We start from the raw sequence: 26,258 nt of genomic DNA, 5'->3' as shown, positions 1-26,258 counted from the left end.
TGATTTGGCTTTTGGGAATCGCGTTAGCATTTTTCTTGATCTGTTTAGTGCTTCTCTGTGGCAGATATCAGAGAGGAGTCTAAATCAATATGCTTAAAGCCTCAGCACTGATAAGGAAATTAGGGCCCGTGGTAAATTGAAAAAAATATTGAGAAATAAAAGAAGAATAAAAAAGGGGAAGCTGCTTTCAAATGTTCGTGTTTGTTCCGGTGCTGGCACCTGATTCATGTTGACAGTGTAGAGCTTGAAGATAGGGGTGGGTGAGAACAGGAGTTAGGCTAGCATTGTACAGATCAGCCATCAGGCATTCGAATGTCGTCAGAAGAGGGTGGTCACCATGGAAGAACTCACCACTTAGATCTTCGTGTGTATGCTGGGTTACAGGTGCAGGCTGATGGCTTTTACAGGTTAGGTGGGAGACGAGACATTCCACCTTTGTGGAGACTGGTACTTAGAGGGCCATTTGTGTGTTCTAACACAAAAATGACTGCTGCCCATGTGGTTTTCTCAATGGGAATTACCTTAGGTGGGAGAATTGGATGCCTATTTTATCTCATCTTGTAATTAGATTGTAAAATCCTCTGGTCAGGGACTTCCTTTTCATTTGTCTGTACAGCACCTAGCACCAGGGGGCTTGATCCTTGACTGGGGCCCTTACATGCTACTGCAATACAATAACAACAATAATTCTAGCTTTGGGGTAACATTTTCAAAAGCACGTAAGGTCTAGATTTTAAATGGTATTTAGGCCTCTAAGGTTGTAGACAGCCACCGAGTGAGATTTTCAAAAGCACTTAAGCACCTAACTCCCATTGAAATCATTAAGAGTCAAAAATTAAAAGTCAATACGACTTGTGCTTGGAAGGGCCCAATTGTTTAAAGGTATTAAGGTGCCTAATTCCCATTGACTTCAATAGGAGTTAAATGCGTAAATACCTTTAAAAATCTGGCCCGTACGTGCTTAAAGGTTTGTCTACATAGGGCCACCCAAGAAAATTAATCCAAATTAATTTAAGATGTGAATTTGATGGATTAGTTAAACCACATTAAACCCATGTGTGAACACCCTCGTTCAAAGTTAATGTGGCTGTAATTCAGTTTAGCTTAATTAATTTCCAAAGTGAATTCAAATAAACTGAATTATGGCCACTTTAATTTAATTTAATTTAATTTAATTTAAATCCTCACACAGGGTTTTAATGAGGATTAAATAATCCACTTCACATTCACAGTGTTAGTTATATAAGATTAACTTTCCTAGATTTCAGAGTAGCAGCCGTGTTAGTCTGTATTCGCAAAAAGAAAAGGAGTACTTGTGGCACCTTAGAGACTAACCAATTTATTTGAGCATAAGCTTTCGTGAGCTACAGCTCACTTCATTGGATGCATTGCCCCAGTGTAGACAAACCCTTATGAACTTTTGAATGTGGTCTTTAAACTTCTAACTCATTTATGCTCTTTTGAAAATGTTACCTTTTTTCAAGTGGTGAGATATAATAGTCCTCATTACATGAAAAATCTGAGCAATTCTCCTAATATTTAGATCTCCATGTTTCTAAAAATGTTTGGGTGAAAGCCCCCAACTCCCTTCCGCCTCACTGTTGGACTTGGTGATTTAATCTCTTCCCAGTGAATGATTTATTTTTTCAGACTAGTTCACAGTAATAAAATGTTTTAGGTTCTGTGGGACTTTCCTTGTTGGTATAATTCAGTTGTTCAGTAAAAAATATCTTGGGTCAGACTGTTTACTGTTTATTAGTAAACACACAAGTTACAGGGTTAATGTCACGCACATTAACTCTGTAACTAGTTTTCTCCATCTTCTTATCTTATACTTTGACTGAAATCCATCCAGCTTGTTATCTGTGTGTGCAATTACCACAAGCAGATATGCACAGCCAGTTACTGACCAGGACCTGAGCTGTGCTGGGTTCCATCCAACTTCCATTGAAATCGATAGAATTCTTTCCATTTTCTTTATTTGGAAGTGGGATAAGACCCTTAGTTTGTGAGACCTGATGCAATCACAGCTAAAGTGGTATGAGTTCTGTGCTTCATTTGGCGTGGTTGGTTCGTCTTGCAAAAGAACTCTTCTTGGACAGCAGTAGGCATGACATGAAGTTCCAGCTTCTGTCATCAGGGGGTTATCTGTCCGTCTGCTACCTGGGCGTGTCTATAGAATATTGCACCATGTTACAATATTAGGATGTCTTGCTTTCTGAGGCTATCAAGAGCTCTTGTGGGTGAATACAAGGGCAGGATTTTAATGAATTCAACTAATTATAATTTCCCCTGACTTTTAAAGTCCCTGATCTCTCCCTGTAAACCCTTCACGGTAAGACGGTCTTTCTCAATGTGCTTGTACAGTGGTCAGCAGAATGGGGCCCTGATCTTGTCTGCGGTCTCTAGTTGTTACTGTAATATGAATAAATACATAAATAATGCATAGATGGTACATGAGCCCTTGTGTGAGCCACTGAACTTGGGGTCATTTTCAGCCACTAAGATCAAACGGTCAGCGGAGTAGACTCCTGTTGGAGGTGGATGAATTACCATCTCTGCAGAGATTCAGCAGCAGGCTGGATTAGATATTAGTGGGAAGGTATGCTGTTGGATGTAGTCCCGCAGAACACTGGTGGTAGGCGGCAACTGTCTGGACCACCTTGGTTGTATTTCCTGCCCCTGTTGTCTGTGATTTGATGAACTTGTATCATTAATGTTCTAGTTATAGGCAAGTCTGTCAGATGCTGAAAGGCAAACTCCTGAAAGAGGGCTCTGTGCTGGCCTAGCCACTAATGCAATAGTGAATGTGCTTGCACAGTAAGGAAACCTATTAAATATTTAAACCTTGTCCTTCCCTCAAATGCAGAGCAGCAAACATGATTTTCCATGGAATTTAACATTAAACTCTGGCAATTTGTACAGCTGTGCATATAAATGGTTTGCACATAATCTCCAGAGGTGAAGGTCATTGTGCCTAGTACATTTCAAAACTGTAAGTTACATAGCAACATCCTTCCCATTTCTGTTTCCATGTTATTTATTGAAAGGGGTTTAACAAAACTTGGGATGAAACAGCATCAGTTTTTGGGTGGCAGATGAATGGAAGTTGATTGTAATTTTTTCCCCTTAATCACTTAATTTTTGTCTTTTCATAGAACGAAAAACATAATAATCTAGCAGCAATGGGGAAGGGGTGGTAGAGAACTTTTGCAACCACGGAAATCAGAATAGCCAACTGCCTGCTTTCACTTAATGCAATTTGTTCCATAACTGATCTTTAGAGCCCTGCTTCATTACCTTGTACAAACTTAAACCTGTTTTAGAAGAAGAAGATGATTCTTATTTGTAATCAGAATTACCCAATTACACACCATTTCATGAAAACAACATGCCTATTTAGCTTCAACCGATGAAAGCTGACATTTTGTTTTACCCCCACAGATATATTTCTCCAAATAATGAATATTTTGTCTTTGCAACCAAAAACATGTGACTTAGGCTTTGTCTACACCGGAATGACAACCGCTTGTTGCGGGTGCAAGTTTTTCGTTGGTGGGAGAGCTCTCTCCTGCCTGGCTACACTGCGCACCTTTTAGCAGCATGGCTACAGTGGCACAGCTGTGTCACTAAAAGGCGCATAGTGTAGACATAGCCTTAAATCCAGGTTTTCCTCTCATTCAGTTGACATTCACACCTCAGAAATACCACTGACTTCAATGGAAATTCTCTGGGCCACCACTTCATCGTGCACAAGTCATCACAGGCAAAGAAGATGCCATGTAGTTCCGTGGATAGGGAACTGGAAGGAGGCTGAGAAGACTACGTTCTATTTCTGGATCTGCTACTGACCTGCTCTGTGACGTCGGGCAAGTCACCTTCCCACTCCATGCCTCTGATTCTCCTCCCACCCATTGTCTATTTAAACCGAAACTCTTCATGCCAGGGACTCTCTCTTACTATGTCTGTATAGTGTCTAGCACAACGGGTGCTCTAGGTGCTACCGTAATACAAATAACAATAATTTGGCCCTGTTAATTTATGCCCTCAATCTAACTTTGGTTGTATTGCAAGTATAAATTATTTATTGAAAGGTAACAATTTTTTTTTAATTGTTAAACTTTTCACATCCATTTTTGATAAAACTAATATTTACCTCTTTCAGTTTAGCATATTTTATCTTGTTATATCCATATTTTATCTTGTTATATCCATATTTTATCTTGTTACATTTGTTTGGGTAGAAGTATGCTGATGGGTTCATTGATCATTCAGATGTCTCCTGTTATGGGAACTGCTTGTATTTGCTGGCTCTCCCATTCCACTTATTAATTGAGGAGCTATTCAATTATAGGTAATATTCTTTTATTGCTAATAAGATCTTCTGGTATCAGCAACGTCCCCGATTCTGAAATGAAATTTGTAGGGTTTGGCTCAGATGTAATTTAAAACTGCTTGGCGTAAAGCCTTCAAAAATTATCCCTAAAACATAGGTACTTGAATCAAGACCAGCTTCAGAGACATGCAAAGAAAATCAATAAAATTCTGATCAAAGTTATCTTCTCATTCGTGCATTCTCACTTTGTGGTAGTTTCAATAGGGGCTTTCAAACTGGGAAAACCTTGCAAATGTATCAGGCTAAAAAAATGTTGTCCTTAATCAGAATAATCTAAAATGGCATCTAAAAAATATAGTTAACGTTACAGTTTATCATCTAATTTGCCAAGATTAGTCTCTTTGTGTGTGCATCTGTATCAGTTCTCAAGCTTATCTTGAGTTCTGGTTATTAACTTGTGAAAGATATTGGAAAGCAGCTTTTTTCCCCCAAATAAATGTTGAGTTTCTTATTATTTATTTGTACTACAGAAGCATCTTGAGGCCACAACATAGACTGAGACTCCATTGTACTAGGCACATACACCTAGTCAGGGGCCGTCACTACCCTGAAGAGCATAGAAAAGAAAGGTGAAATGAGGGTGGACTGAAGAAAGTATTATTATGCCCCTCTTACAGATGCGGAATTGAGAGAGAAATTACATGACTTGTCTGAGCTCACACAAGAAGTCTGTAGCAGAAGCAAGGAACTTTGATCTCATTACTTTTTTTCTTCTTTTCTTAACGATTTTTGGTGATTTTCTTTTGTTCTATTGTTAATTCTTCTGAGCAAACTGGCTAACAATGCAGCTGGAACAAAAATTGTTACAGTAAACCAAATGCACAGGGCCTGATTCCCTGCTCACTTACACCCGTGTAAATCAGGACTAACGTCAATGATGTACTGGTGTAAATTGCTTTGGGGATTTGCTACCAACCTGAACCATATCCCAGGCTAGTCAAAAAGGTTGGAAACGTTTTCAGCCAGTCTCAGCCAAGTTTGGAGCCTATGTCAGCTGAATGTCAAGTAATCATGGGCTGATTTTATGGGGTTAGATCCTCAGCTGGTGTAAGTTGGAGTAGCTACCTTAAGATGACAATCTCGCCTGTGGTTTCCACTGAAAAAAGGTATGTGGAAAAAACAGCCCAACTCAGAGAGACTGGGGAGATGGGAGCCCTACTGGAAATGAACCAAAATAGTTTTTTACTGTCCATCTGTGTACTTCAGCAGCTGTGTTTCATGCAACTTTATCAGTCACTAAGTGTTGGGACAGGGACAAATGCCCAGATCCTTAAAGTTATTTAGGTCCTTAACTCCCATTGATCACAATGCAAGTTAGACACCTAAATACTTCTGAGAATTTGGGCCAAACCTATAAAGGACCGGGGGAGAGAGGTGGTGAGAGAGTGTGGGAGGGAGCGGGAATCACTCTTACAATCGTAACAAATGGGTGTGTGCTGCTGTTTCAAGTGGGTGTGTGTTCACGTGTGTGTGCATATCTGTGTTTGTGCACACATGCATGTGCAAATGTGTGCGTGTTCACTCCTGTTTGTGTCTACGTTTCTGGTTCCACTATGAATTCATGTGCTGCCATTTTCTTTTTCTCATTACAGACTCTGGCACAAAGATGTTGTATCAGAATTTTAATGCTTTAATGTATTCCCTGAAATATACTAGTGTACTTTACTATTCTGACCTTTTGTCATTTCGTATTTTGATTGGGGTGGCTAGTCTGCCCAGTCTCTGCAGCTCACTGAGGCTGTAAAACAGTGGAATGGATGGAATGGCTAAAGCTAGTCACAATACAGAATACTGAAAAGGTCAGCGTAGCCCCATCTCCCCCGCTATAACTCACATAGCATACAGGACCTTAAATATTTGATACAGCAGTTTTGTGGCAAAGGCCTTTGACAAAAATAGGAAGCAGCATGAGCATCAATCCATTCACAGTGCAAAGTTAATCAACAGGTTAGGAATGAGAAAGGGCAGAAACCTATTCTCTTCATAGGGGCTGGCTATGCTTTGGTTTGTGCCCTCTCCCACCTGTAAAAGTATTTGTCAAATTCTCCAACAGTGTATGACCATTGTTGTTTATACTGCAGTAGCCCCTCTGAGCTCTAGTCATGGACCAGACCCCATTGTGCTAGGTGCTGAGCAGATATGTAGTAAGAGACAGGCCCTGTCCTGAAGTAAACAGACAAAGCGAGGATTATTATCCCCCTTTTACAGATGAGGAAACAGAGGCACAGAGAGAGTAAGTGAATTGTTCAGGGTCACACAGGTTGTCTGTACCAGAACTGAGAACTAAACCTAGATCTCATGAGCCCCAGTGCAGCATCTTAACTATATAACCAACCTTCCTATCTAGGAATTAATTTTGTTCTGTCTACAAGGTGATAATATCAAAGGAGAAGGGAGCTTATTCATGTCCTTTGAAGCTGTACCTTCTCCTGCACAGCCCTCTATGCATGGTTTATCTTCCCTGAATGGTTCCAGTGGTCTCTATCTCTAATCACAAGAAAGGTACATGCAAAACAATTAAAATCTATTTGATTGATTCCTTCCCCTGTTTCCAGTCACCTCCCTCCATTCTTCCCCTTTCTGGTTGGCAACCTGCAGACTCACTGACCTTATCTGAGCACCTGAGTGCTTATTTATATCCCAAATTCAGATGTGGAAAAGACTATTAGTCCTTTACAGCTGCTCCCCATTCAGTCTGCACTCCAGCAAATCTTTAGCATTTGCCACCACTCAGTGTGCTTTTCCCCCCATATCTCCAGCCTTGTATCTTATCAGCACACACCTATGTACAGAAGGCCTAATCCTGCAGGATACTGAACACACTTCTCTCTTATGGGCTATATTTTAAGAGGTGCTAAATATCCGCAACTCCCATTAGCTTCACTGGGAGCAGATGGTGCTTTATACTTCTTGCAGTTGCTCGGGCTGTTACAGGATTAGGGAAGGTGTTATACCAATAAAATAAAAACCTGCAGGATCTTATTAAAGGGAATAAGGCAAAATACCACATTTATTGTGAATACAGAAAGAATCATAGTAAGCAGTTAGTTATAGCTATAACATTCCATTCAATCTCATATTTACACACACACACACACACACACAGGTTCTGCAAGGTTATCATAGTTACCATCCTTAGAGTTGCTTGTGCCAAGCCACTGGCCAGGTGATCTGGACACGAGGAGGGAGCAGGGCCTTGTCAGATGCCCATCTGATGCTCCTGGAAGTTGGTTTGCAGAATCAGACCCCAAAGTTCTCAGTTTCTAGAGTCCATTTTTGTAGGAATTTCTTCCTATGCCAGTCTATGGGAATTGCTTCATCATGCTGTTGCTGAATCAGTCAGCAGATGGTACATTCCTGACGGCTCCGTGCTGCCAGATGTTATCTTGTTCTTCGGTTCTCCCATCCTTGAGGCTGTTGGGTGGATTCCAGTCTGTCCTCCAGAGGTCCTCTGGTTGTTTCCACTTGACGCCTTCTTCGGCCGTTGGACACTGGATTCTTAGGCTGGCACCTCCCTGATCATTCATTTATTATCCACACCAAGCATCCATCCACATACATCCTCTATCTCTATTTAAATCACAATTGTTAACAAAGCGAGATAAATACAACAAAAGGGTGGGGAGTCTCTGTGTGCTGTTTCTGTTATTACAAAGTATTGCTTTGAGTCTCTCTGTGTGTGAGTAGTTGTTGTTACAAAGTATTGCTTTGAGAACAGACTCTGTCTTAGGATGTACTAACACAATTAGCAGCCAAAACCCAAGAGACCTCCCTCTTAATTAGTAATACCCTGGAATTTAAACTATGGGGAATCAAATTCATTTGTGATTTTAATATAGAACGTCTTTAATATGATCCAACAAAGGGACAGGACTTAGCCCAGCCTTGAATGTGGAACTGTTGTTACCAGGGCCATGTATGACTAGAATAATAAGACATCAAACTTAATGAGAAGAGCCTGAATATTTTGTCAGATCATGGAATGGCTAAAAAGAGAGATTTACAATAGTTTCTCCAGTCTACTTAATCACAGAGGTTGATCCAGGTGCAACGCTTGTTGTTTAATGCTTAAAATTAATTATACATGTCAGAGTAACTTTCTTGGTCTCCTCAAGGGCTCCCCGTTAGATCTCAGGCATCCTGGCATCACTTTTCTGTGTGTGGGGGGGGTGGGGTGGGGGGTGTGCAGACTAGGTTTAGGTTTGCATTCCCCTTGCACACTGTGCTTATCCCAGCAGGTCTGACCTTAGTCTAGCACCTGCTGTTCTCCCAGAGTTCTCTCACTCTCCCCCAGGAGCTATGAGAGTGTTACCAGCTTTCACAAAGCACAGTACATTTATTTAGGACACATGCATTACAGAGAATACCTATCAGAAAAATGAACAGTCTCCATGCATACGAAGTTAACCAGCTGTCATTCACCTTCCCCATGGAGACCCTGATAGGTTCCCAAAGTCCTTCAAATCCTCTTAGTTACAGTTTCATGTCAATTCAAGGATCAGAGGGGGGCCTCTGGGTCAATTCAGGCTCCCGTTTTATACCAAAAGACCATTCTTTGTTTATTAGTCTCTTGAACCCGCACTGAGCCACTTTGTACAATTCTCCCCCAGGGGCGTACTTCTCTGGAGTTGACTTACTTGTCCCGGGATTTGCAGTAATAACCCACCCGCCACTGATTTTAGTTCCTGGAGGAAGTTTGGTAACCCTCCACCATGGAGCTAGAAAACAATCCCTTGCTCCTAAAGATATAGATAACATTTATAGAGACAAAAGTTTATGACTATTCCCTGTGCTCATAGCATCTGGCACATCTATTTTGAAGTTCCCATACTTCTAAGGGCTCACATGTGCCACAATACACACGGGCAGACACACACGTGCGTCTAGATAGACAGATGCTGCTGCTGATAAATATAGGCTGAAAGAAGGGTGGCTGGATAAAGATGAAGGAATCTATAGACAGGCTTCCAAAATGAGATTTTTGCAACCTGTTGTGTAACTGGAGCTAGATCTGATTAGAATTCTGCAGTGGGGAATTTATTATTTTCCAAATTGAGTTGGTTATTTAAAATTCATATGCAGAGAGTGAGTTTGACTTAGAGCGCTCTCAGCGTATGCTCAATGTCCCCAGCCATTTGATGGCGTCGTCATCAGCCAGGGGAGAGCTGGTAGCCTGCCGTCGGAATAAATCAATGGCCATTCACCAAGGTTATGTGACATAGTCTGAAGTTGACCACAGCTGCATCGCGGGTCATTAGAAAAACCCCGTTTAAAGAGACTGGCCACACAGCTGCCCTGTCCTTTTCAAAACCGGTTCAGAGACGACCACAGGTGCCTTGGCAGATCAAAACCTGGTGGACAGATGGTCGGGTCAGTGACGAGAGAGTGATTAATGACTGTCCTCGCTGACCACTCGTTCCACCAAGCGGATTCCACCATCCTGTCCTGTGGTGGCATAAATGACTGTACAGGGCATCTAGAAGACAGGTGAGCTGGTAGGTGGTTGAAGAGGTCTGCGTACAAAGGCAGGTCACTGTTCTCATGCAGCTTGGCCAGCAGCATGACAAAGGCCTTCTCACAGCAAATATCGGGCGGTGCTATATTACTAAGTATTGGTAGCCATCGCAACGGAGTTGCACATAAAGTCCCAGTAACTATAGGCATAGCTTTGTTAGGCTCAGTTTCGACCAGCCTCGTGTGAGATGAGCGACACCAGGCGGGTGCACAGTGCTCTCTGCTATTGAATAGCAGAAGGCAAGGGCTGATGTTCTAAGCGTCTGGGTGCTCATACCCTACATGGAACTGACCAGTTTTCTGAGCTGGTTGTTCCAAGGGCTGACTTTGGCTGCCCTCTTCTTCAAGTGGTTGTAGTATGATAATGACCTATCCAGTGTCACACTGATGTAAACCTTGGAGCGGAAATGCAGTATTGTAACACAGCAACAGCACACACTGGGTGAAATCAACTTCTGAGTGGATGGCCTTGTATAAGGCCTATGCACCACATTAGTCCCATTTAAGCCCTGATTTGAGTTGTGTCCACGTAGCTGAGAGCAGATTTTAAGAGTGAGAAGTGTCTCGATTTCTTTTTGTCCTTTGGGCTGAAAGTTATGAGGATTTAAAACTGGAAGGGGTCTCTTGCATGCTATGGTTCTGGTGGCTGTGAAATGTCACTCCCTCCAGTGGAGGAAACAAGACCTCTGCTGATCAAATGCTTCAGGATCTTAAAGAGCTGGTAACTGTCTGAGATTTGCTAAAATTCAGCGCTAATGACATATTTAAACAGTGGCTATAGACTGTTTCCCCCTCTCGGGATCTTATGAGTGAATTTTTTTAATTCAGCAAAACCTTTACAGTTCACCTTTAAATCCAATTTTCTCTTGAGCGCGTCTAGTGAAAGAGTCTCAACAACGTCCCATGGGAGATTATTCCTCTAACTGTGTGAACTCACTCTCTAGACGATTTCCATACCGCCCCTCGCTCCAATAGCTAGCATGACTTTTTTCCTTTTCTAGCTTCAAACTGTTACTTTTTGTATGCTATATGCACATATAGCCTATTAACTGTATAAAATATGCTTATTCACAGATACTTAGATGTACATATCACTTGAGTCTGCTAACCTGTATGGGAAAGTCCCCTGAAATTTAATAATGAATGGGGGCCTTTTTTATTTTGCCTTTTAGAACCATCCTATAGAATCTCATACTATATTCTATCCCTTGCTATCAGTGGCTATAAGATGGTTAAAAAAAGCCCTATAGAAAGGATCTCATTCATAAATAAAGTCTATGAAAGAGATTGTCAGCTGGTGTGAATTGAAATAGCTTTATTGACGCTACACCAGTTTACACCAGCTGATAATGTGACCCTATAGCTTTTTTAGAATGATTTCTAAAGAAATCTCTTATATTACTATTGGACCCTATTGATTGCCTATAAGAGATTAAGGGATACCATCACATAAAGGTGCTGTCAGTCCCCCACATTGATGGTGAAAATTCACACCAATCCACACATACTATACATATTTTGTCTCGTAATAAATACACACAGATAGACATGTTATGTCCTACATGCAGAACTTACTTATGATTGACGCAATGACTGGAGGGAGAAAGGATGGAAAGCTTACCAATGTAATTCAGCAGTAGTACCCCCTGGGAAGAGAGACAATGGATATTCATGCTGCTGGTTGGTTGACACTTAAATGTTTTGCTTACTTTAGCAGTCTATGTTTTCCTACTGTCTGCCAGTGGAAACTGGGGAGCTTATATTAATCCTCCCATCTCAGCACCATCAGCACTCATCTCCAGATTTCCTGGCCCCAAAATAGAGGTGAATCGAAGTGAATCTAGAATGAGTTTAAATTGGTGCAATTTATACTTTCTTCCAGACACCAAAATGTGCATGTTATACCCATTGGATTCTCTCTGAAGCACCTTAGATTCCCATAGACTCAACCAAGCTCTTAAGCATGTGCACAATTTTAAGCATATAACCTCACCTTGACTCAGCAAAGCACTAGCATGTGCTTAAGTCTCTCCCTATTCAATAGGATTTAAATATATGCTAAAAATTAAACTTGGGTGCAATTTTGAGACGCACCCAAGAGACTTTGGCTCTGAAGTTCCCAAGGGTACATTTACACAGCCTACGAAAGCGAGCCTTCCAGCTTGATTTGATAAACCTGGGCCAGCAAGGCTCATGCTAGTGCTCTAACAATAGCTGCCTGGACTGTGCTTTGAAGTTGCAGCTTGGGCTCTGAAGCCTAAGGAGACCCCAAGTCTCTTTTGAAAATGGGACCTAGGTTTCTGAAGCCCAGATCCTCAAAGGTATTCCTGACTTCCAGTGATTTCAATGTAAGTTAAGTGTCTAAGTCCCTGTGAGGAGCTGGGCCCTAAGTCACTTAGGCACTTTTGCAAATTTTATGCCAGGTGTGCAAATGTTTTGCTGCATTGGGTGGAGATTACTCACATGCTTAAAAATATGAGTATCCCTACATCCTTCGCTGAATCAGAGTTTTTTGAAATGTAATGTGCCCCTTCCTGCCTCCAACTGTTCATTTCTGAAATCACTGGAGCAGAGCCCATCGATACCAGCAGGGGATCTGGCCCAATTATTGACTTTACTGGCAGTTATTCAGATCTTGGGGATTTGAGGAGGAGGGAGAGAATCAGATCCAGGGAGTATAATACACACAACTTTCTTCAGCCCCTTCTGCTCATTCCCTGTACCTGCACCAACGGGCTCCACAAGGGCAGGAGTCAGTGCTGAATTTACCAGTTTATTTGGAATCCGTGCCTGCCAAGTCCCTTTCCCACCTAAGCAAACTCTCCCAGTCCATGCTTTGCTGGTTGATTTCAGATGCCGGTTTATTTATCTATTTCTCTCTCTCTCTTTTTTTTTTCCCCCGCAAAGGCAGAAGATGTTCAGAGCAACAAGAAAAGGGAAGAGAGGTATGAAAAGATTAGTTTGATCAAAGGAATCTCATGTCACACCAGAAGATTGATTTTCCTCTTTTCCCAGACTGCCATGCCCCATCTCTCTTTGCTGGTTGTGAGGCTATAGCTTCCCTATCTCTCACCATGCTCTGTGTGTATGTCTTTTGATTATGACTTGTCTTCTTTTAATATCATCTAAACAAGGCACTGTCATGTTCCTTCTGCTTGCTCTCTCTCTCTCTCTCTGACCTATTCCTTCGGTGATGGGTACTGGAGAGATGCTCAATTGTCACACTCCCCTAGCAGGCAGGAGTCTCTCTCTGTTCCTCTGCATTGTTTAGAGAGAAGCTATTAGAAAGAAGCACATTCTTAACATTTAAAGACAAATGGATACTAAGCTGGATGTCTCGTTTGTTTACACCAGCACTGAATCTTAACATATGATTATTCCATGCTGTGCCACAGAATGCATGCTGGGAATTTGATGGACTGGGGAGAGGCATAAAGCAATAATATTTTAACACTTGGTATCAGATCACCTTTAGTTTAATGGGGATAAAGAAACAATCCAATTTTCATAATGCCAGTTCACCACGTATGTCTAAATTAAATGGGAACTGGAGATGAGAGGCTGGCAAACAATGTTGCCTACCAGCAAGAAAACAGCTCTTAATCCCATAAATCACTAAGGGAAATTGCTAAGGATATATCTCAGACAATTAAGACAATTTAGGCCTGACAGGTGGGGAAAAGCTTAGTAATAAACCGTGGCATTTCAAAGTGGAGCTTTACGATTCTGTTGGATTCAGGCACACAGCTCCCCTCTTTAAAAGCCTGGATTTGAATGTCTATGACTTCACAGGGCCTCCTCTCCAGGCCTGGCACAAGCAGAGCTGCAGTTCCTTGGAAGTTAATAGAGACGCACTTGCTTACACAATAGCGGAATTTGATGCATGTTCAAATGCATAGAATGGTTTGACCCTCCTCCCTGCCCCCCGCCCAGTTCCTAGCACATGTTGTGATTCTCTCTCTCTTTCTCTGCTTGTATGCCTTCAGACAGTAGTTAAGGCCTCAGTCCCAGAGCAGGTTTGGGACCTAAAGCCTCTGTCCTTCCAAGACTTATGCCCATTCACTTCAGTGAGACTGATCACACTATGCCAAGTTAAGCATGTATATAAGGTGATCAAGGTGATAAGGATGTATATAAGGTGATCAAGTCATTACCGGACGGGGATGGATGATGTGATGTGCATTGCTCTTCTCTACTGGATGGAATGTCTGAGCTTCCCTAGAATAGGGGATTACCCCACCTGAAACTATACGCAGTACCCAGTTCGACTACAGATAGCAGAGATTCATTTAGCTCAAGCAGTGGTGCTGCCCTGTATTCTGGAAGCTGAGGACCCAGGGTTCTATTTGCAGAGGCTTAATTTTGCTTGCAACTATGGTGTCCCATTCTTCTAGCCATATGTACACTATATCAGTGGTTCTCAACCAGGGGAATGCAGAGATCTTCCAGGGGGTACATCAACTCCTCTAGATATTTGCCTCATTTTGCAACAGCGTTACATAAAAAGCAGTAGCGGAGTCAGTACAAATTAAAGTTTCATACAGACAATGACTTGTTTATATTGCTCTGTACACACCATACACTGAAGTGTAAGTACAATATTTATATTCCAGTTGATTTATTTTATAAAGATATAGTAAAAATTAGAGTAAGCATTTTTTCAGTAATAGTGTGGCTGTGACACTTTTTGTAGTTTTATGTCCGATTTTGTAAGCAAGTACTTTTTAAGGAAGGTGAAACTTGGGGGTACACAAGACAAATCAGACTCCTGAAAGGGGTACAGAAGTCTGGAAAGATTGAGAGCCATTGCGTTATATGTCCTGGGCTCAGGGAAGGGCCAGCACTGCTATACTGGCTGTAGAAGTAAAGAGATCTCCTCTGCAGGAGCTAACACCGTATCCTCGTCTCCTCCTGCCACTAGAAAATAAAGCATAAATAAATAATAATAAAATAAATCCCTAAGAAGTCAGGTACTAATCCATGTTTTCTAATACTGGCTGCGACTCGCTTCAGTCATCTTCTTGGCTTTTTACAGGTTACGCCTCCAGCTCACCAGCTGCTCCCATGACTGTTTCGGAAGGCTCAGCACAGTTGTAAGCTGACCCTAGAATTCAGCTCCCAACACCACCAATATCAGACATTTTGGCATGAACATCAGGTGGGTGAGCAGAGTGGAACATTTTCTATTTTCATGGTGCATTAAGCTACACTTTTCTGCTTTCTGGGGCTGTAAAGGATGTTACTGTTTGCCCCCTTTTTAATCTTATTCTAAAACTTAGTAGCTCTCATCTTTCAAGAAAAGACCATTCTAGACCATTGTACACCTTATGAAAAAGTTGTATTGAATTTAACAAGGATTGAGAACCTTTTTTTTTTTTCAGAAAGGGCTCTGATACCCCACTGATTGGCACTGTGTGGAAAGAAAGAATTTTTTTAAACAACCAGTGCAAGAGAATACTATAGCAGGGATTTCATTTTGATTAAATACTGTATGTTGGTTTAAATATTCTCGAGAAGAGATCACAGTCTCTATTGAATATTACAGGATTTTAGGGTAATTTCTGTGGAGCTCTGTAAAATTTCTTTTGAACCCAAATTTATATTTTTGATATGGTTGAAATCCCCAACCCTCCAGACAATTCAGGATTAATAGATGCACGGATTTTAAGGCCAGGAGGGACCACTATGATCATCTAGTCTGACCTTTGGCATAACCTAGTGATTCCTTCATCTAGCCTCTACATTGTGATTGAGCTAGCATATTGTTTAGTAAGACACGCAATCTTGATTTAAAGACTCCAAGTCATCCCTTGGTAATCTGTTCCACTGATTAATTACCATCAATGTTAAAAATGTACATCTTATTTCCGGTTTGAATTTTACTGACTTCACCTGCTAGCCGTTGGATCTTGTTATGCTTTTGTTTGCTGTGGTATATCTCCAATACCTTAGCTAGTTCCCAGAATACACAGAGTTATTGCAGTGTGTGTGTGTACACAGGGGTGCACTACCAGGAACCATCCCCCCTCACATAAGGAAGCAAAACAACCCGCCTGGCACATTGCTAGTATATTGTATGGAACAACATTCTTTTACAGAATGCTGGCAGAGGGACAACCAGAAAGACTGGCCAGGGAAGGGCTAAAGTGGGAAGGCCACATGCTGACTGACTGGGGTTGGATCTCAGAACATGGTTATTTGAACAGCTAGAAGCTAGCAGAAAAAGTCAGAATGTAACTGATGATAATTGATGGCTAATTAATCTCATCAGTTGGTAAGTGGCCAACAGGTGCGATGAGCTGCATAAAAGAGAGACTGAAATGGCAACTAGGGAAAGAGATTTTCTTGAGGGCGTGGGTTGTGGGAAGATATCTGGTACCACCACCCCCCCTTTTTTTTTGAACAAGCCCTAGGTATAAAATGGTCTTATTATATCTACATTTACCTCTCTCAGTGGGGATGATGGGCACAAAGAAAAGTGATTTATGAGAATCAGTTTTGTAGATGTTGCTAGGGTGATTAAAGCAGGGCTGACCAGCAAGCCATTTGAAGCCCTCTTTGTCCTGCCTCTCATTCATCTTCCATCAGCTAAAGCTTAATTTACATCTTCCTTGATTCACCATTCTCCCCACAACCCAAATAGAAAATCAGCACAGCCATTTGCTAACTGCCTTTGCAATATGCTCCACAGCTTGAACACCTCAAGTGTAACAGATGAATTTTTAATCTGTGAAAGCAAACACTCTACATATCAATACAGTTTGCATTATCCAAGAGCATGGTACAGATGGGGATTTCTTTCTTTTCTTTTTTTTTTTCTTTTGGTCTGGGCTGCTAGGTAATAAACAGGCTTTTTTTTTTATTTTTTAAAGAAAAGGGTGAGATCAGATTGTATAGCTGATTTCAACAGATTGATTTTATCAGCCCTCCACAGAGCTTTGATAGCTCTCTGAGTGGCTGCACTATAGGGAACATTGCAAAGAGATTGAGCAGCAACCGTTTGGTTTCTCAGTGCAATCAAGCAAAGGCTCTGAATGTTCTGGTATAAAAACCCAATAGATGCAAACATGAAAACCTTTGTTAAATTGTTTGCTGCAAAGATTACAGAAGTTCAAAGAATAACTTTCTTAAATTGCCCTTTTTTTTTGTTTTCCCACAATAAACTAAGAACAAAATGAAATAGCAGAAGCAGAGTCTTCTGTGATGCAAATGTCACAGTCAGAAGCTAAAAATGAATAAACAGTCTTTGTTAAAAGCGCCTTTTTGCTGCTTTGCTTCAACTTGCCATGAAAAACAATATAATATATAGCTATATTTCATAATTGAGGCTCTCAAAGTGCTTTACAAAGTAGGGAAAGTATTGGGAGTCTCATTTACAGATGGAGAAACTAAGGCACAGAGATCCCATAACTACTTGCTGCCAGAGTTTGTCACCTTTCTTTGGAACAGCTGATTCTGTCTGCTGTAGGAAATGTGGCTAGTTGGACCATTGCTCTGATCCAGTCTTGTGATATAGAATCATAGGGTTATATGGGACCACAAGGGTCATCTAGTCCAACCCACTGCCAAGATACAGGATTTGTTGTGTCTAAACTATCCAAGACAGATGGCTATACAGCTTCCTTTTGAAAACCTCCAGCAAAGGAGCTTCTGAGTTCCTCAATATGAACTGTTATGCCTAGATCAGATTGGGAAAGAACCAAAGAGTCTTGACCAGTGCACATCACTAATCAGCATTACCTCCTGCATAAAACATACGTTTGAGATCATACTGAGCTTTCATGCATTAGTTGTGCATATCACAAGCCTTCTCTATACACAGACTTGCGCCACTTTAACTAAAGGTATGTATTTAAGTTCATTTTGTTAAGCCAATGCAAAACCCTATGCAGACCATCTTCTTTCTATTTAAGAGTAGATTGTGTCAGTTTAGCTTAAATTGATTCCTTGCAGATGTAATCTAAACTGAAGTAAGTCCTTTGTACAATGAAATCTACACTAGTTTAACTAAACAGGTTTACATTAAATCAGTGAGTGAAACACCCTTAGTCCCTAAGCCTGCAAGATTGACATCCCCTATAATGCAAACATTTATCCTGGATCACCTGAGTAACATTTGACAATGCTGCCATTGTGCGGATTGCAATCTTGGTACCTCCATAGCACTCCTGCAAATTAGACATTTCACTTACGGCTGCTGATCTGGGTTGGCCAGGGATGTCACTAAGTCTCTTCTGAACTTTAAGACATTGGGTCATTTTGTGGTCTGGGAGATTATGACAACTACATCCACTATAAGCCTTGGTCTCCAGTTGTCTACAGATTACTCTTTTGGTTTTTACTAGGCTATTGTTTTTCGACTGATTTTGCTCAGATAGGACCATGAGGTCCTTATATGGATATGGATAGGTGAATATTGGCCTGTGGTGATCTCCCAGTTCATCACTATGGAAGCCATGGTAATGTCAAAACAAGGCACATGCTTGCAGATCTCTGAATGAATTTGGCAGGAAGATGATTCTCTTCTCTTCCCCTGGTTGGACTGAAGAGCTCATATACCATGATGATGAGTATTATATGAGTACATGAATAAAATAGAATATTGAGGTTCTTATAATGTACCCATCATACTGGTATCTGAGCACTGAGAAAGCTTGTATAGAGAAGAGGCAGTTTCTGATTACATAATAATCTCCAGCTAAGGAATCACAGACAAATGTTGGTTAAATTGGGTTTTCAATAAACATTTGATTTGGGATTATATTCCAGAGGGTGGCAGGGGCCCTTTCATTATGTTTAAGATGAGTTCAGAAGTAAACTGATAGGATAATTTAAACTGGAAGTCTCTCCTTTAAATAGTTTTCCATTCATTATTAAAAGTGTATGGAAAAGCCCTGTAGAACTGAATAGCTACAAAACCGCTAGAACGCCCCAGAAATTAAACAGTCTTCTATAGGAATTACTCTGCAAACCTACAGAATTTAATAGAGAAGGAGATCCTTTCTATAAAATTTTTACACCAGCCCACAAAGTGTAATAGAGAATACCACCTCCTGTTGCAGAACTCTTTATGGTTTTTGCATTCCATGGAAAGGTTATCTTTCTCTATTAAATTCTATAGCATTTGTCCATGAAGAGAACATTTATATCGGAGCTTTGCTTTCTAAGGATTTCAAAAGTATTCTCACTATCTGGCTAGCAGTGTGGGAGACATGGGTTCAAGTTCTTGATCTGTCTGATTCAGAGCAGAGTTTGTTGTCCCTGGGACTTGAACTTGGGTCTACCATACTCCATGCACCCATGCACTCACTCGCGCTCTCACTCAGAGAGTCCTGGACCCCAAAAAACCTCCTGAAACTGATACATCTCCACAAAAAGTTTATGCTTTGAAGCAATGTCATTTTGATCAGCCCTATTATTTACCCATTTGTAGTGGGGAAGTGCCTGGAGGTCCTCAGTCATGGATCAGAGCCCTCTTGTGCCAGGTGCTGTACACACACAAAAGACAGTCCCTTCCCCGAAGAGCTAACCATCTAAGCAGATTTGAGTGGGACTTGACTCCAAAGTAGTAGTAAACACTACATCTGATAATAAGTGTTTGCTCTTTTGGGCCAATAAACCTGCAAAATTGACCTCCCCTATAACAAGGTTCTAGATAAGTCTAACGTCAGTACCAGGCAAATTAATTGAAACAATAGTAAAGAATAAAATTGTCAGACACATAGAAGAACATAAATTGTTGGGCAAAAGTCAACATGGTTTCTGTAAAGAGAGATCAGGTCTTACTAATCTAGTAGAGTTCTTCGAAGGGGTCAAAAAACATGTGGACAAGGGGGATCCAGTGGACATAGTATACTTAGATTTCCAAAAAGCCTTTGACAAGGTCCCTCACCAAAGGCTCTTAGGTAAAGTAAGTTGTCATGGGATAAGAGGGAAGATCCTTTCATGGACTGAGAACTGGTTAAAAGACAGGGAACAAAGGGTAGGAATAAATGGTAAATTTTCAGAATGGAGAGAGGTAACTAGTGGTGTTCCCCAAGGGTCAGTCCTAGGCCCAGTCCTATTCAACTTACTCATAAATGATCTGGAGAAAGGGGTAAACAGTGAGGTGGCAAAGTTTGCAGATGATACTAAACTGCTCAAGATAGTTAAGAACAAAGCAGACTGTGAAGAAGTTCAAAGAGATCTCACAAAACTAAATGATTGGGCAACAAAATGGCAAATGAAATTTAATGTGGATAAATGTAAAGTAATGCACATTGGAAAAAATAACCCCAACTATACACACAATATGATGGGGGCTAATTTAGCTACAACTAATCAGGAAAGAGATCTTGGAGTCATCGTGGATAGTTCTCTGAAGACATCCACGCAGTGTGCAGCAGCAGTCAAAAAAGCAAACAGGATGTTAGGAATCATTAAAAAAGGGATAGAGAATAAGACGGAGAATCTCTTATTGCCCTTATATAAATCCATGGTACGCCCACATCTTGAATACTGCGTACAGATGTGGTCCCCTCATCTCAAAAAGGATATACTGGCATTAGAAAAGGTTCAGAGAAGGGCAACTAAAATGATTGGGGTTTGGAATGGGTCCCATATGAGGAGAGATTAAAGAGGCTAGGACTTTTCAGCTTGGAAAAGAGGAGACTAAGGGGGGATATGATAGAGGTACATAAAATCAAGAGTGGTGTGGAGAAAGTGAATAAGGAAAAGTTATTTACTTGTTCCCATAATATAAGAACTAGGGGCCACCAAATGAAGTTAATGGGCAGCAGGTTTAAAACAAATAAAAGGAAGTTCTTCTTCACCCAGCACACAGTCAACCTGTGAAACTCCTTGCCTGAGGAGATTGTGAAGGCTAGGACTATAACAGGGTTTAAAAGAGAACTGGATGAATTCATGGAGGTTAAGTCCATTAATGGCTATTAGCCAGGATGGGTAAAGCATGGTGTCCCTAGCCTCTGTTTGTCAGAGGGTGGAGATGGATGGCAGGAGAGAGATCACTTGATCATTACCTGTTAGATTCACTCCCTCTGGGGCAGCTGGCATTGGCCACTGTTGGCAGACAGGATACTGGGCTGGATGGAGCTTTGGTCTGACCCAGTATGGCCATTCTTATGTTAGATGCAAAAACTTACCCTAGATTGCCTGAGCAACACCTGAGGGTGCTGCCATTGGGCAAATTGCAATACGGTCATCTCCACAGTGCTGGTGCAAGTTAGAAAATTTCAAATCAGGAACTATTCAACAGTCCCTGGAGGGCACTTATTGTTGTGCTAGTTAGCTGAATAATTAGCCCATTTTTAGAAGCCGCTCTACCAGAGCTTGTACTGCTTGTTGTTTATTATGGAGAGACAGTTTCATCATCACCATTTAGATTCATGTTAGAGCTTCGAAGAGCAATTTGCTGTTTCTAATTTTTTTTCTTTTTGTAAGTTAAGATAAAAATATTCAAAAAAGCATTTTTAGTATTTTTAGACATATCCCTTTCACGTCCAATTATACATAATGGCCAGTATTCCATAGAGCCCTCAATAACAGCCCCTGTTAGGACTGGAGAGCAGTCAAGCACAAAATACATTGTAACAAGGTCACAAATGCTGTAAATTACTGGGTTCTCATCCTTGCCTATATCTCACAGTCGGCTGAGAGGGTTTCACTTTAATATGAACTGTGACTTTTCACATTTAACAAATTTCTCCAAAGCATCAGAGTTATTAAACATGGAACATATGCAATTGCACCACATGGGGATGTGCATCTCCAATAATACCATTGTTGTTAACTTTTTATTTTCCACCCACTCTCACATGTTTTTTTTCAGATCCTGATGCAAAGCCCTTCAGAGTTAAAGGGATGACTTCAGTGGGCTTTGAATCAGGCACCTGTGTAGGCAAATGGAAACCTTTTCTCCACTAATATCTGACCCAAAGCACTAGAACCAGGGGAAGGGATATCCTCACCACCTCTTCCCTCTAGATGACAATTCCCACTGGCTTTACCATAGGCTTCCCAGCCTTACACAGCAGCTTTTGCTAAGCTGCAGCAAATCAACATTATCGTCCAATGGGATAATTTGGTCAAGAGATGGGATAGCATTAGATGGGTTTAATGAATGGTGTTAGGTAGAGGGTCTGCTGGAAGAATGTGAGACAGCAACAGGGGAAGGAATAGTCAGTAAGCTACGCATCATAAGATAAGATGAGGGTCTTCTTGTGGAGTCTTCTGAATCTACCTTTGTGTGGAAGCTTAGAGAGTGGACAAGTCCTGGCTGATCACATGACTCCTTGGGGAAGAGTATAAAAGGAACAGGAAGTTGGATCAAAAGGCAAAGGTGTGTCCTGTACCCTACTGGTTGGCTGGAGCAGGGAAAGAACCTCTGGCGATTGTTGCTCAGTGTTTTCTGCTGATTTGCTTTTGTTATGTGATTACCACTTCGTGAATAATAAAACAAGCCTTAGGGAAAGGGTCTTAAAAGGATTAATGCTTGGAAGTTTATTTCCATTTTCTCACTGGTGAAACCACCTACCATTTTATACTTGGGTCCCCTTTTCTTGTTTAGTATTGTTATGTTGCCATCACGTCCTGTCATCAATCCTAATCTGTACGTTCACGGTTATGCAGACAGTGCCGAGAACTATGAGAACCATAAGGCTGCATCCTACCATAGTTTAAGTGGAACTCCCCATTGAAAGCAATAGCCCATAGAAAACAGAGATGGAAAAGTCCTATTAGGTCACTGTCCATCCATTGGTCTCTGTTGGTGCAGGATTGTTCCCCGTCTACACTATAACCTCAAGGGCTTTGGCCTGTCCAAATCTAAATCCATCCTGCATTAATGTTACTAAGAGAGCTGCCCTGCTTCCATTCAGCTCTGCATCCTGATACTAAATTGTGGTTTCAGCATGGATTGACTATTTCACATCATAGTGACGGAGGATGTCACATACATTTATGAAACAAAGTGTGAATAAGACGGGTGATGGGAGTGGCTGCTAAAATGGGGGTTTCGCCCTTTTCCAGATCATTTTCCAATATGGATTTGTGGGGGACCCCACTATTTATTACTTACCATTATGAAACCTGACCATTCATTCCTACCCTTTGTTTCTTATCTTTTAACCAGTTACTGACTCATGGTAGGACCTTCCCCTCTTAGCCCAGGACTGCTTACTTTGCTTCAGAGCCTTTGATGTGCTCAGATAAGGCACAAAGAGAAGATTACCAAAGGGCATCATGAGATCGATCATTGGCCCCCTTAGTACCTTGTCAGAGTCCCAAGTTTAATGTGCCATTTATTTTGTTTTGGGGCTGACTGACTCATTTTGTTTTGCTCTCGGTTTTGCTTGTGGAGACTTGTTCCTTCTACTTTGACACATTTCACTGTCACAGCAACAGGAAGTACAGAAAGTAGCCATGCACTTTAATTAAGGAAAGCCTGGCTGGGTGGGATCTCATGATGTCCAAAGGCTCAGATGTATTTGTACAGTGCCTAGCACAGTAAGGCCTGGATCTCCATTAGGGCTACCATACTATAAAAATAATATTTGCCTGGATTTCAAAGGCGCTGAATACCTCAAGCTCCCATTACCTTTAATGGGATTGCAAAGATGCAGCAACTCTGAAGTGCAATGATTATGCTCCACCTTCCTGCTCGTTGAGATCTGAATAGGCTGACAATATTCCCTAAACTGCAGTCTTTGAGGTCTGGTCTACACTGCAGGGGAGGATCTATCTGAGTTACGCAACTTCAGCTATGTGAAAATTGTAGCTGAAGTTGACGTACTTAGATCTACTCACTGCGGTGTCTTCACTGTGGTGAGTCGACTGCTGACACTCCCCCGTCTACTCCGCCTATGCCTCCGGGAGAGCACTCGGCGGTCGATTTATCGCGTCTAGACTAGATGCGATAAATCGACCTCCCTGGATCGATCGCTGCCTGTCGATCCAGCGGGTAATGTAGACAAGCCCTGAGACAATGGGAGCTAGAACCTTGTACGCATTGCTGTTTCTGGCAGGAGAACCTGTCCCTCCTTCATACTTGTAAAGCTTGGTCTGCTGCAACTTTTATAATTAAATTAAAGAGGCACCTGCCTACTGCTGCATTTGGACTTTTTAATATTTATAGCTGATTCTGTAAGACTTCCAGAGACCTCCACTGAAGGGTGGATGCAGCATAAATGGATCTGATTGCTGTGATGCAGCTGATGGTGCTGTGGCACTGACCTTTGAGTCATTCTTGGGCTGAGCATTATCTTTTTCTTAGAAAGAGCATGATAAACAATATTTGTTTTGCACTCTAACCAAACGAATTCTGCAGCCATCTGCAAATGGATCAAGTGGAAATCAGCTTCTTTTCTTTACTGCATCATTGTTGACCATTGATGTAGCTGATAAGCATAAAGAATTCATTCTTCCCAGTAATTATTATTTTTATTAACATTATCGTGGCATCTAGGTGCTCCATAGAAAATCAGAGCCTTATTGTGCTTACCATAGGAGGCCATCCCTTATAGCCTAGACAAGACAAGTCATGGGAGAAAGGAAGGTTAACCCCCCCATTTTATAGTTGAGGAGCTGAGAAACCGAGATTAAAGACCTACTCCAAAAACATTGAAATCAGTTCTCCTATTGACCGCAATAGGCTTTGGATCAGACCATATGTGACTCATGCAAGGTCATGCAGTAAGTCTGCATTAGAGACAGGAATTGGACTGGGAACCAGGAGACCTAGATCTAATGTCTTAATGGCAAGACAATTGTTTTTCCTTTCCTTTGTCCATTGCCAGCTTGTCTTAGAAATCTTTTTTTAACATCACCTCACAGAAAGTTTTCATGGATGTCTAGACTTTGAGGCCAGAAGGGACCATTGTGATCATCTGGTCTGACTCCTGCATAAATAACAGCGGCTATAGGACTTCCCTGAAGTGCTTCATCTAGAGCAGGGGTGGCCAACCTGAGCCTGAGAAGGAGCCAGAATTTACCAATGTACATTGCCGAAGAGCCGCAGTAATACGTCACCAGCTCCCCATCAGCTCCCACCCTCCAGCCCCTAGAATCCCCCATCCGCCGGCAGCCCCACCAGTCAGTGCCTGCTGCAATCAGCTGTTTCATATGGCAGGAGGCTCTGTGGGGAGGAGCGAGGGCATGACAGGCTTGGGGGAAGGAGTAGGGGCCTTGGGGGAAAGGGTGGAGTGGGGGCAGGGCCTGGGACAGAGCAGGGGGTTGAGCAGTGATTCAGTGGTTAATTACCTTCACTGTTAAAAATGTGCACCTTATTTCTAGTCTGAATTTGTCTAGCTTTAACTTCCAGACATTGGGTCAGCTTATACTTTTGTGTGCTAGATTGATGAGCCCTCTGTTATCCAATTTGTGTTCCACATATAGGTACTTATAGACTGTGATCAGATCATCCCTTCACCTTCTCTCTCATAAGCTAAATCTTCTCTTTGATAAACTAAACCCTTTTCAAATTATTCAAGGTACAGATTTGGTTGACAAGTATTGAAAACTGCTATGGCTTCTCTTTTATTATTACTATTCATGTTATACGTAGAGTTATTCTGATCAGGTGAATTCTGTTTCCATTCAGAAAAGAGTGCAAAGAAGGTGGAGGAAAATGTACAGCCCATTAAAAATCAAACTTTGATTTTGATTAATAAATCACTTGAGGTAGCGGGGGAGCAAGAAGGAAGAAAGTGAGGTAATGAGATGCATCAGGTTTTGCTGACTTATATAATAAAAGCTGACACCCCCAAAGAAATAAAATACAGTCAGCATGCAAAGGGAATAAAAATATGAACTCATCTTGGCTAATGGCTCTGAAAACTAGTATAAAGATGTGCATAGATTACTCTGAATCTTAAAAAACATACAGAGATGCATCCAATTTACATAAAATGTTAACAGTAATCTTAGGGGTGAGAGATTTACTCTGAAACACAGGAATCATTAAAGGGGGTTTGTTAGCAATGGAGTCTTTGTCCTTGAGTGTTTTCTTTGGAGTTCAATTAAACATGCATGAGGGTACCCTTCATGCTTTAGTTCTGCTGAGCTCGACTTACATGTACTTTACAGTTCAAAATCACCAAAGCTACCTTTCTGGATAGAACTCTATTGTAATAAAGGAGAGAAAAAAAGAAAAGGGGGTGGGAGAAATGTAGAAGAAAATGTTTAATATGAATTGGGAGATTTGCCAACCCCCAGTATAATGTCTGAAATTGGATGAGTCCCAGTGGTACAAATTTTCATTCTAATCTGGCTTTAATTGTCTTGAGTGATGGGGCTATCACCTGCTCCCTTGGGATGCTATTCCACGATACTAATACATTTCACTTTAAGCAAG

At 41.4% G+C, this 26,258-nt stretch overlaps 1 long non-coding RNA gene across 1 annotated transcript in view; it reads left to right on the top strand.

Annotated features, from left to right (window-relative positions):
• Window positions 1-12,815: 12,815 nt before the first annotated feature.
• LOC122463894 overlaps window positions 12,816-26,258 on the top strand; it is a 61,490-nt gene continuing 48,047 nt past the window's right edge. Inside the window, exons 1-2 of the long non-coding RNA XR_006287617.1 lie at window positions 12,816-12,855; window positions 14,946-15,068. This is a non-coding gene — a long non-coding RNA (uncharacterized LOC122463894). The remainder of the gene's footprint in view (window positions 12,856-14,945; window positions 15,069-26,258) is intronic.

This window comes from Chelonia mydas, chromosome 26 (assembly GCF_015237465.2).
Source record: "Chelonia mydas isolate rCheMyd1 chromosome 26, rCheMyd1.pri.v2, whole genome shotgun sequence".
Taxonomy (NCBI): Eukaryota; Metazoa; Chordata; order Testudines; family Cheloniidae; genus Chelonia; species Chelonia mydas.
The sequence above is the reverse complement of the archived record's forward strand: the minus strand, read 5'-3'. Positions and strand labels throughout refer to the sequence as shown.